The 9,269-nt window shown below is 32.7% G+C and overlaps 1 pseudogene across 6 annotated transcripts; it reads right to left on the bottom strand.

Moving 5' to 3' along the window:
- Positions 1-398: 398 nt before the first annotated feature.
- On the bottom strand, positions 399-5,246 carry LOC111274679 (protein BIG GRAIN 1-like B pseudogene; annotated as a pseudogene). Of its 6 annotated transcripts, none has more exons than XR_016334136.1 (3): positions 5,230-5,246; positions 3,994-4,066; positions 399-1,859 (listed from the first exon to the last, which is right to left on the bottom strand). The product of XR_016334136.1 is annotated as a protein BIG GRAIN 1-like B pseudogene, transcript variant X5 (transcript). The 6 variants fall into 6 exon arrangements; XR_016334134.1 differs by having other exon boundaries at positions 399-2,438; positions 5,230-5,245; XR_016334133.1 differs by lacking the exon at positions 5,230-5,246 and adding an exon at positions 4,750-5,179 and having other exon boundaries at positions 399-2,438.
- Positions 5,247-9,269: the final 4,023 nt, after the last annotated feature.

Here is a 9,269-nt window from a genome sequence, read left to right as displayed (position 1 = left end):
GCAACGAAGGACCCACAAATATGACAGCAAAAGAAAAAAAGCATTATTTGGATGATAAAGAGTAGAAAATCTGCCTTTGCTTTTCACCTCATCTTAATCTTTCTTCACCTCTGTCTTTTACTTATTAATTTGTTCTCTCTCTCTCTCTCTCTCTCTCTCTCTCTCGCATGTGAACACGGTTTTCAGAATCTTCAATCACTTCTTTCTATCTTAGCTTACTTTATTTAATTTCTTTGTCTTTAGACAATGATCATCATGTATTCATGTTCACGTCCTTTCTCTTTCTCTGTTTCTGCTGAAGCTGTGATCATGTCTCGGATGACCAATGTTTGCTCATTGTTTAAGGATCGAAATCAAAGGGGAAAATATGATCAAACTAAAGCAAACAAAGATAATCATAAAAATTGAAAAGAGACTGAATTTAATTTTATGCTATACCAAAAGAGAAATTAATATTATTTTTTGTTCTTTTTTTGAATTACATAATCAAACCATTTGCAATGGCTTGATTGGTATCGAGATGGGTTGTTTCATACACAGGCAATTCTTCTCGATACCTTTCAATACCAATAACTGAAAGATTATCCAATTCAAAGAGGTCGGAACTTGCATAACTAGCTGCGTCTTCGTCGTCTTCTTCGTCATCACTAGACACATCGTTGCCATTGCCAATCTCTCTCATATCATACTCTTCCTTCTTCTTTTGATAACTCTTTAAAAGATCCTTTGCAGCTTCCACAACCCGACGATTTTCTTCCATGATGCGGAACTCAAGCTCTTTGTTTATTGGTTTTCTTACGGATGTTTGATGATCCTTTTCATGGAGGATGTTTTTATGCCCACATGGCCTGGAATCCTCATCAAGAATCACGCTAACAGGACAAAACCTGACCGACCTTTTTGTCCCATTACTGCTTAACTTCCCTCTTGAAGATGGAGTCTTGCTCAAACAGGATCTTGAAAACGAGGAAGCTGAAGAACATGTTGATGTTGCTTGCTCAGACTTTAACTTCCTTTCCTCGTACCCTGACGATGAAATCTTTGCCTTCTTCGCATTCCCTGCAGTGAAAAGCGAGTTAAGGAAGCTTGCAAGCCGACCACCTGGAGATATCGGCTGCTTAAACTTTTTAAGGTCACTGTAAATCTTAAAGGCTTTAGATTTTGTTCTGACAAAACCGCCTTCATGCTTGGGCTTTTGTTGTGTAGCAGCATGGAAACTGTTTTCAACTTCAGGCCGAGCCGAGACGCTCGTCCGAATAGGCTTAGGCCTATGAGTAGTGTAATGACTTGATGATGAAGATGATGACCTTGATTTTGCACCATAAAAGGAATCTGACTCTGAGGATGAAAACCCACCACCGCAGCTAGAATCAGAAGAGCTTGAGCTTGAGTTCAACAACATGGGATCAAAGTCATTTCGAGAGTTTCTTTCAGAATCCGCCATGGATTTTCGTCTAATGGCAACCCTATTATCGCAGCTAACTTTCTTTTCCATCCATTTCTCGATCATGCAAGCACGTTGAAGGTTCGTCATTTCTTCTTCTTTCAATGAACTGTTATTGCTGTGCTTCTTCCTCATGGTAGTTTCTCTGTAGAAAATCAGTTCTTCCTCTCCATTACTACCATTGGATTCATCAATGGAACGGTAGATAGCATCAAGAAGAGTTGAAGAGAAAGATGGGTTTTCTCTCCTGTTTCGATAGCGATCTTCTCTTGGCAATTTATCCCACATATCCATAACTTTATAGGGTGAAAACTGAAAAAAATAAGTTGAGGAATGAGAAGAAACAGGGAATCGAACAGTGGGATTTGAATGATATTGTTTGCTCTTTCTTGTCTGCTTCAAAGAGTGTCAAAATCTGGATACAAGTGAAAGAGATTAATGGCAGCAACCATGATTAGTATTGTGAAAGAAACAAAGAAACATTTTGAGGACAAAGACTGGCTTCTCTTTCTCTTTCTCTTTCGCTCTTTTTTTTTTTTTTAATCTCTGCAGAAAAAAGAAAAAGAAAAAATCCTTATGATAAAAAGAAAGCAGACATTTTCATTGATGGGTTCTTGATGGCTTCCAGAGAGAGACAGAGAGAAAAAAAATAAAAGACAGAGTAATGAAAGCCAAAAGCCACGCCTGAAGCGAAGTGAGAAACAGAGAACATGATTTGAGAGAGAGACAGAGAATGAGATTTTTTTTTTTTTTTTTCTGTTTTTCGTTCTTCCACAAGCACTTATAAATCCTTGCACACACTTGGGCAAGTGGGTCCTAGCTGGAACCAATTCCAGGGTGGAATGATGACGTGGCAAATTAATTAATAATTTAATTAACTTTTTGTCCTTTAATAAAATTAATTTAAGTTTAATTTCTTTTCTGAACTGTTGTAATCACATTTTGCCCCTCCCCTGCTCTGCTCGCATGAAGTGACCTAAGATCCTTGCTTTTCCTTGCAAAAGATAAAGATCAAAACGAAAGAATGATAAATAAATCTCATTAATGTGCATGATCATGATTGTTAAATTTGCACAGAGAAGATGTTGATATTAACAGCAAAGCCAAGACTGATATGCAGGGTCCATTTAATTGGTTTATTTTTCTTTTTTCTTATTCCCCTTTAAATTAGTATTAGAATAAAGATAGTTTATATACTTTTTATAACAATATTCTTGTATTCGTAATAGTAACAATTAATTTCATGATTTTCAATATTTGTAATAGTATTATTCAACGTCTAACTTTGGAGCCAATAGCTGGATACTGTATAAAGATTTGGAGCAATTATGTTGTGAAAGCATTATTGTCCAAGGCTAAGTTTGGTAGTTGCACTAGTAGCAGTAATATTAATTTTTTGTCATTGCCTTTGCCTAGCTACCTCCACAGTCAACTAATGCGGCTTATTGGATATTTCGAGCTTGCAAAAGATTATGAAACAGTCTGATCTGAACAGCAATAATGCTGTGCGCTTTAGTATTAAAATCACCAGACGAATCGATTCAACTGTGTGATATGAAGGTTTTCTGATTCCCCTCCAGTCAATGGGGGCCACTGCTGAAGACTGAAAGAGAGGTCAATAATATCAAAGGTCTTCCCTAAATTTTAAGTTTACACACTATTTGCAGACACTGGTCATTTTCCAGCTGTAGCTTCAATTCAATTCTTTTTAATATTGTCACATTTAAAAGAACCAAAATGGAGATCAGGGAAATGGGCTGTTGTGATTTTATGGTATTATAATATTACCGTGATGATCGGCATATGTCTAACCTTTTTATGATCATATGCTAAGCCCATTTCTGTGGCAAATCAGCAATACAATTATGCAGTTGATGATATGGTGAACAGGGAATGAACATAAAAGCACAATTAGTTTATGATATCATAATTTACAAAGATGATCACCATTTTATGACCCTTAAGCAGTGAACATGGAATATAATTATGTGGTTGATATAGTCAACACTGCCTTAATTTCACTAATTGACAAAGACACAGTCCATATTTCATTAGCAATTAAGGAAAATCATGCATCATCATTTGTCCTACACTGGTGGGCACTCTTGGCCCTTTTATGCATGTTAAATTTGCTGCCATTTCCTAACATTCCAACAATGAGCAATTCTTGTTAGATATTTCTATTATTGCTCTTGAAAATCATAATTTTGCTGCTAGATTTCCTTTATTTTCTCTCATGGAAACCATTAGACTTTTAATTGACTTTAATATTAGAATTAGAAGCTTTTAGCTTAGCATATGATGATCATTCATCATTGATATTTAAGTTAATGCCAAATTAGTGACAGTTTTCCAGCTTTAAGATCATTAGTTCGCAGAAAACTATCTCCAACTCACAAACCCATGAATGTAAATACTGCATATGTATACGTACATATATTGATATATGCACTCATACATGCATGCATGCATCCATGATATCTTTGCTCAAACAGATTCATAGCAGGATAATAACTAATTGGTGCATGCCTAGCAAGTGGCAAATATACCTTGGATGAGCTGTTGAGATGATTGAAGCACAGAACAGAATCTTTTTCCCTAGATCAAGATCAATGCCCATCCCTGCAAACATAACAGCAAATAATTAAAATATAATATATCCCATGAAGATGTGGGAAATTTGGCTTTGGTTAGCATCAATGACAAAGTAAGGGATTTTATTGAACTTCTTTTACATGTCTCTGAACTCTTTCTGTAGGCAAAAAAAAATCTTTTGTTTGTTGGGTTTTTGGTGATCAAAAGAAATTAAATTAAGAGATCAGCAAGCACGTTCGATGTGGGGATGGTGCTTATTTGTAGAATGATTACACTCGTGGCTCCTAAACTTTATGAGAGAGGGGTGGCAAAGCTAGAACAATCCGCAAAGCAAATTTGATTTGATAAATCTAATTAAGAAAGGATTAGGACAAAAGAATGAGTGTGAAGAAAGAGAAAAAAAAGGAGAAGATTAGATTAGATTAGCTTAGATATATACAATGATATAATATTATAAACTAAAAAGAAAAGGTTCTAAAGAAAGCAAACGTGCGTGCGCATTGCTTCTCATCATCCCTTTTCCTCAAATGTATTCCCTTCAAGCTTACGAAATTTCTCCATTTATCATAGCATTCGATCACATCTTTGCACAGTCAAATTTCGATATATATATAAATAAATATTCCATTGGCTAGCAAGTGCCATGCTTAATTGCTATGCACAAATATAGTTACCAAGCGTGAATACTTATACATAAAACAAATCTACACCTTTGGCTTAGCCTTCGAGAATCGTTGAGGAATTTTAACAAAAATCTGAGATTGACTTCATTTCATTTATCCAAATTTTGAACTTGAAACCTCCGAAATGAAACGTTAAATCCTAACCGTTAAAATGTTTACTCGGACTAATATAAAATGACATAGGCTTTAGACAAGCTATATGGGAAAGAAGTATATGATCACTATGAACTTTCAACAGAACTATGATTTAGCATTGTTCCCTTTTTTTTTTTTTTTTTCCCTTAGTTCCAAAGTAACGAAAGAGCTATAATGGCACTTTATCGGACATGAGAAGGGAGAGAGACCAAAGTAAGGAAGGTTTAGTTTCTTAGAGATAGTGTACTAGCTAGGGATTAGAAATTAAAGATAAAGAGATTCCATTCAGATCAACGAATGGAAATGTTTTGGGGACCCGAAAATCCAATAACATGTTCATTGACATGGCCTAACAAGGAAAAAGTTCCTTACCCCCATTTTCCCACTGCCATCATCCCTCCAAAGAATGTATAAAAAGATGATATATATTCTCCGGTGGATGAAGATTCCAGCCTCCACCATCCCCTTAGATTTGACAGATCACGATACATTGTTTCCTAGCGCCTCAAGTAGGAACGTGTAAATGCATATGCAATTAGCTATAATAGGCTATTTTCTTCCAGAGATATGATCAACTATATGTGATGAAACGTAAGAGAATTTGTTTGCTAGCACATAAGTTAAATTGTCCTTTTATTGCAAATTCAATTCACAAAGCAATCACTACAATTTGACCAAAAGTATAATGGTGCACGAGCATATGTGGACGTATGCAAATTAATTTATGCTTGTATATGAAAATTCTAAGTGTCCGTATGCAAATTAATTTATGATTGTATATGAAAATTCTAAGTTTCATTATATGTCGATCTAATTCAATTTTATATTAGATTTATCTAATTATTTGTTGGTTCTTTAAATAATTATTTTGTTTTATTTAATTCATCATTTTTTTTAATATAAGATATAACATTTGATGATGATTATAATTTTTTTTCCATGAACCAACAACTTCATAAAAAAGAACTAATTCAAATCAATTCCAAAACGTGCAAATCTATACTTCGTCATTAGAGAGAGCACCTCTTTTTTTTTTTTTCTTTAACAAAATTTCAATCCCATAAGCATATATAAATACTAATAATGCATGCTTATAATATCATACAATATAGATAAAAATGTTAAATATTACACTCTCTATGAAAATGGGAGAAAAGAAAAGAAAAGAAAAGAGATGGTTGATATATATCCTTACAGTTGGTAGCCTATATTGGCATGAGTCACTTAAGAGATGATGCTGTGGGCTGACCATTTGAAGGATTGTTGTTTTGGTGGCTTTGGAAATGGATGCGAATTCATCGTCACCAATTACAAAGAAGAAAAGATGGTGACTCGTGGCCACAACTTAATTATCAATGTAAATTTTTTACATTTTTTTCTAATTATTAATTTTAATAGATCTAAAATATGAGAAAAATAAGTAAAAAAATAATTTAATCTATTGAAATCAATAATTAAAACTTGTAAAAACTTTTTAAATCTATTACAATTAATGGTTAAAAAATATAAAATTAAAGAGTTATAAATTGGTGTAAATTGATCTTTATATATATAAATTATTAATACCAATTATAAATCTAATCTAAATCTGATCAGACTCAACCTATAAACACTTTTAATTATGACTTCAGCTTCGTCCTTATATATAAGCTAAAAATATAGAGGGATCAAGTTATACAAAAAAAAATTTTACATTTTTTTCTAACCATTAATTTTAATAAATTTAAAAATAAAAAAATAATTTAATCTTATCCCTTAGATCTATTGAAATCAAAGTTAAAAAATATATAAAATTAAAAAATTTTACATTGGTGTAAGTTGATTCCTCATCATATATATATATATATATATATATATATATATATATCAAAGATATGTTTGTTATACAAAATTATGAAAAGATAAGATAAAATAATATTATAAATAAAATTAAATTAAATAATATCATTCTATTTTATGTTTGACATATGTAAAGATTAAAATAAGATGATTTATTTATTGATTAAAATTATCATTCCTTAAAATTTATAAATTTTAAATTATTAATATAATTTTTAAATATATAACAAGATATATAAGTTCAATTTCATAAATTAAAAATAATTTTTTTCACTTTAAGAAAATTAATCATCTTTTTAATATAGGATAATTAATGCTCTTTTATAATTCTATCTTTTTCTTTAAATACAAACAAACATAATATAAAATGATTATTATTTTATCTTATAATATGATCAATATATTTCATCATTTCTCGTTGGACTTCATTTGTAGATCACATAAACCCTTGACTCTCTAATTGAATCCCTAGATTGACTGCTTTAGCCCATCTTTTATCTCTTTTTAACTAAACTATAGCAAAAGAAAAGATGAAAAAGTGACAAGGAATGGGCGGAAATGTAAAGTGAAAATTACAATAAAAATCAAATTACAAACTCACAAAACAAACATGATACGTACACATTGAGTAAAAGAAATTAAAAAAAAATTAAAATAAATCAACATAAAATCGAGTTAAGCTCATATATATACAGGACATTGCCATTAGTAAGACCTCATTTACTTCATTTTTTTAGCATACTTCACTCACCTTTTTTTAAGAAGTATATTTTAGTAAAATTAGAGTTTAATTCTTAGTACTTGCAAAATTTTATCCTTCTATTATCTCTTTAAGTTTTGACTTCTTTTGTATAAAACAATACTTCATTTTTTCTTTAACACAAAGATTCTATTAATCTTAATCATTCTATAATTATCGATTAAATCGGTAGGGTTTTACTCTATTTAAGCAATAGAGTGGGTTAAGAGAGAAGGAACACAAATCAACAATGGACGACAGGGCTTTGGCGTGAGAAGTGTGTAATGGCAACTGGTGCACGTAGAGCTTCCTAAGACCATAAAAAAATTAAAAAAAAAAAGGAGTCAATCAAAATCTTAAAAGCATTCAAATCACAGCTTAATATTGGAATTAATTACTCCATATGGTATTATAAGCAAGCACGAGGTCCTATGATTGTCTGCTTAATAATGCCTTAATCAAACTTTTAGCATATATATGCCATTAACACGTGAAACACTGGTGGGGTGGGAAACAACCATCAATCAAACTCTACTTAATCACCCTCGGATCTCACACCTAATTCCAACTGTTTGGGGTTACTTTTTTCTAACAACTTTCTAAAGGAAAAGAAGAAAAGGAATACATAAAAACATATACGTAAAAGATTAATTGTGATAGCCGAACATTTGATGTAATTATAACTGAACTCTTAAAATCTCTGCTCCTAGTTTGTCGTTAGGAGAACGGTGAAGAAAATGTCAATGGCTGCCATATATGAAATGGAAATAAAATTTTGAAGAGGTTAATTTGGCGAAAAGCGTGGATTTCCATGAGTTGGGTGATGTAATGAATGAAGACGTAATTAAATCAAGAGCAGGAAATATATATCTAACAAAACAATAAGTGTAAGAATTTGAATCCACGTGAAAGAAAGAGGAGGCATTGGTAGGAGATAAAGCATAAAGGAAAGTTTATTCCTTCCAGGAGAAAATGAATGAAAGATAAAGAAGAAAGTGAACAAAAGGAGTGGGGCTGGGCTTCATGGCTTCGAGGTTGGTCTTAAATGGGTGAACCTTGTAAGGCCAACCAGACAAGCCGATGAAAATGCAGGGGCAAAGTGGCAATGGGAATGGGAAAGGGGCAGCCATCAAACATAGAAAGTGAATGTGTTGGCGATCCCGAGGAAGAAAGCACCTACAGTCCTACACCTACGACCTCTACAGTCTACACACGATACAAAGCCACCCACATAGACCCCCCCCCCCCCCCACCCTTTGCTTTCTCTTTTTCCCTCTAAACAATGACAAAAAAACATAAAGAACCTCTGATGTAATGCAAACCCTTCAAAAATAACAAATGGATGAAAGAAATAAAGGCACATGCCTGGCCTGGATCCACCACTGACTGCTACATTAAATTATGAAAATCAAAAGAGAAAGCTTAGGTGAATGAGTGCAGGGTGGGTAATATGTTATAAGTTCTGATTTTTGCTCTGTTTAGTCAGTCAAGCTCCCATACAAATCCCACAAAAGTACTAATTGTGCCTAATAGACCAAGTAAATCAAACCCAAATTTGGCAGCTAAGAGCAAACAATATTTTTTATCAAGCATATAATTTACATAAAATCCTTTGAGGAAAATTGTTATACCTCCCACATTGCTTTCTAAAAAACTCTTCAATTCAGATCATATTTGGTTTCTGATTACACAATATTCACAGTTACTAAGAAAACTTTTGTGGGTGGCTTCTTTCTTAATCTGCCAATTTAAACAAGAAAGATAGCCTGGACAGCACAAGTTTATGTGGGTGGCTTTAGTGCAATTTAATAAGAACAGTCACGAAAACAGGAGA

Source organism: Durio zibethinus, chromosome 26 (assembly GCF_047325235.1).
Source record: "Durio zibethinus cultivar Kanyao isolate XHJ-2024 chromosome 26, ASM4732523v1, whole genome shotgun sequence".
NCBI classification, from domain to species: domain Eukaryota; kingdom Viridiplantae; phylum Streptophyta; class Magnoliopsida; order Malvales; family Malvaceae; genus Durio; species Durio zibethinus.
This window is presented reverse-complemented; position numbering and strand designations above follow the sequence as displayed.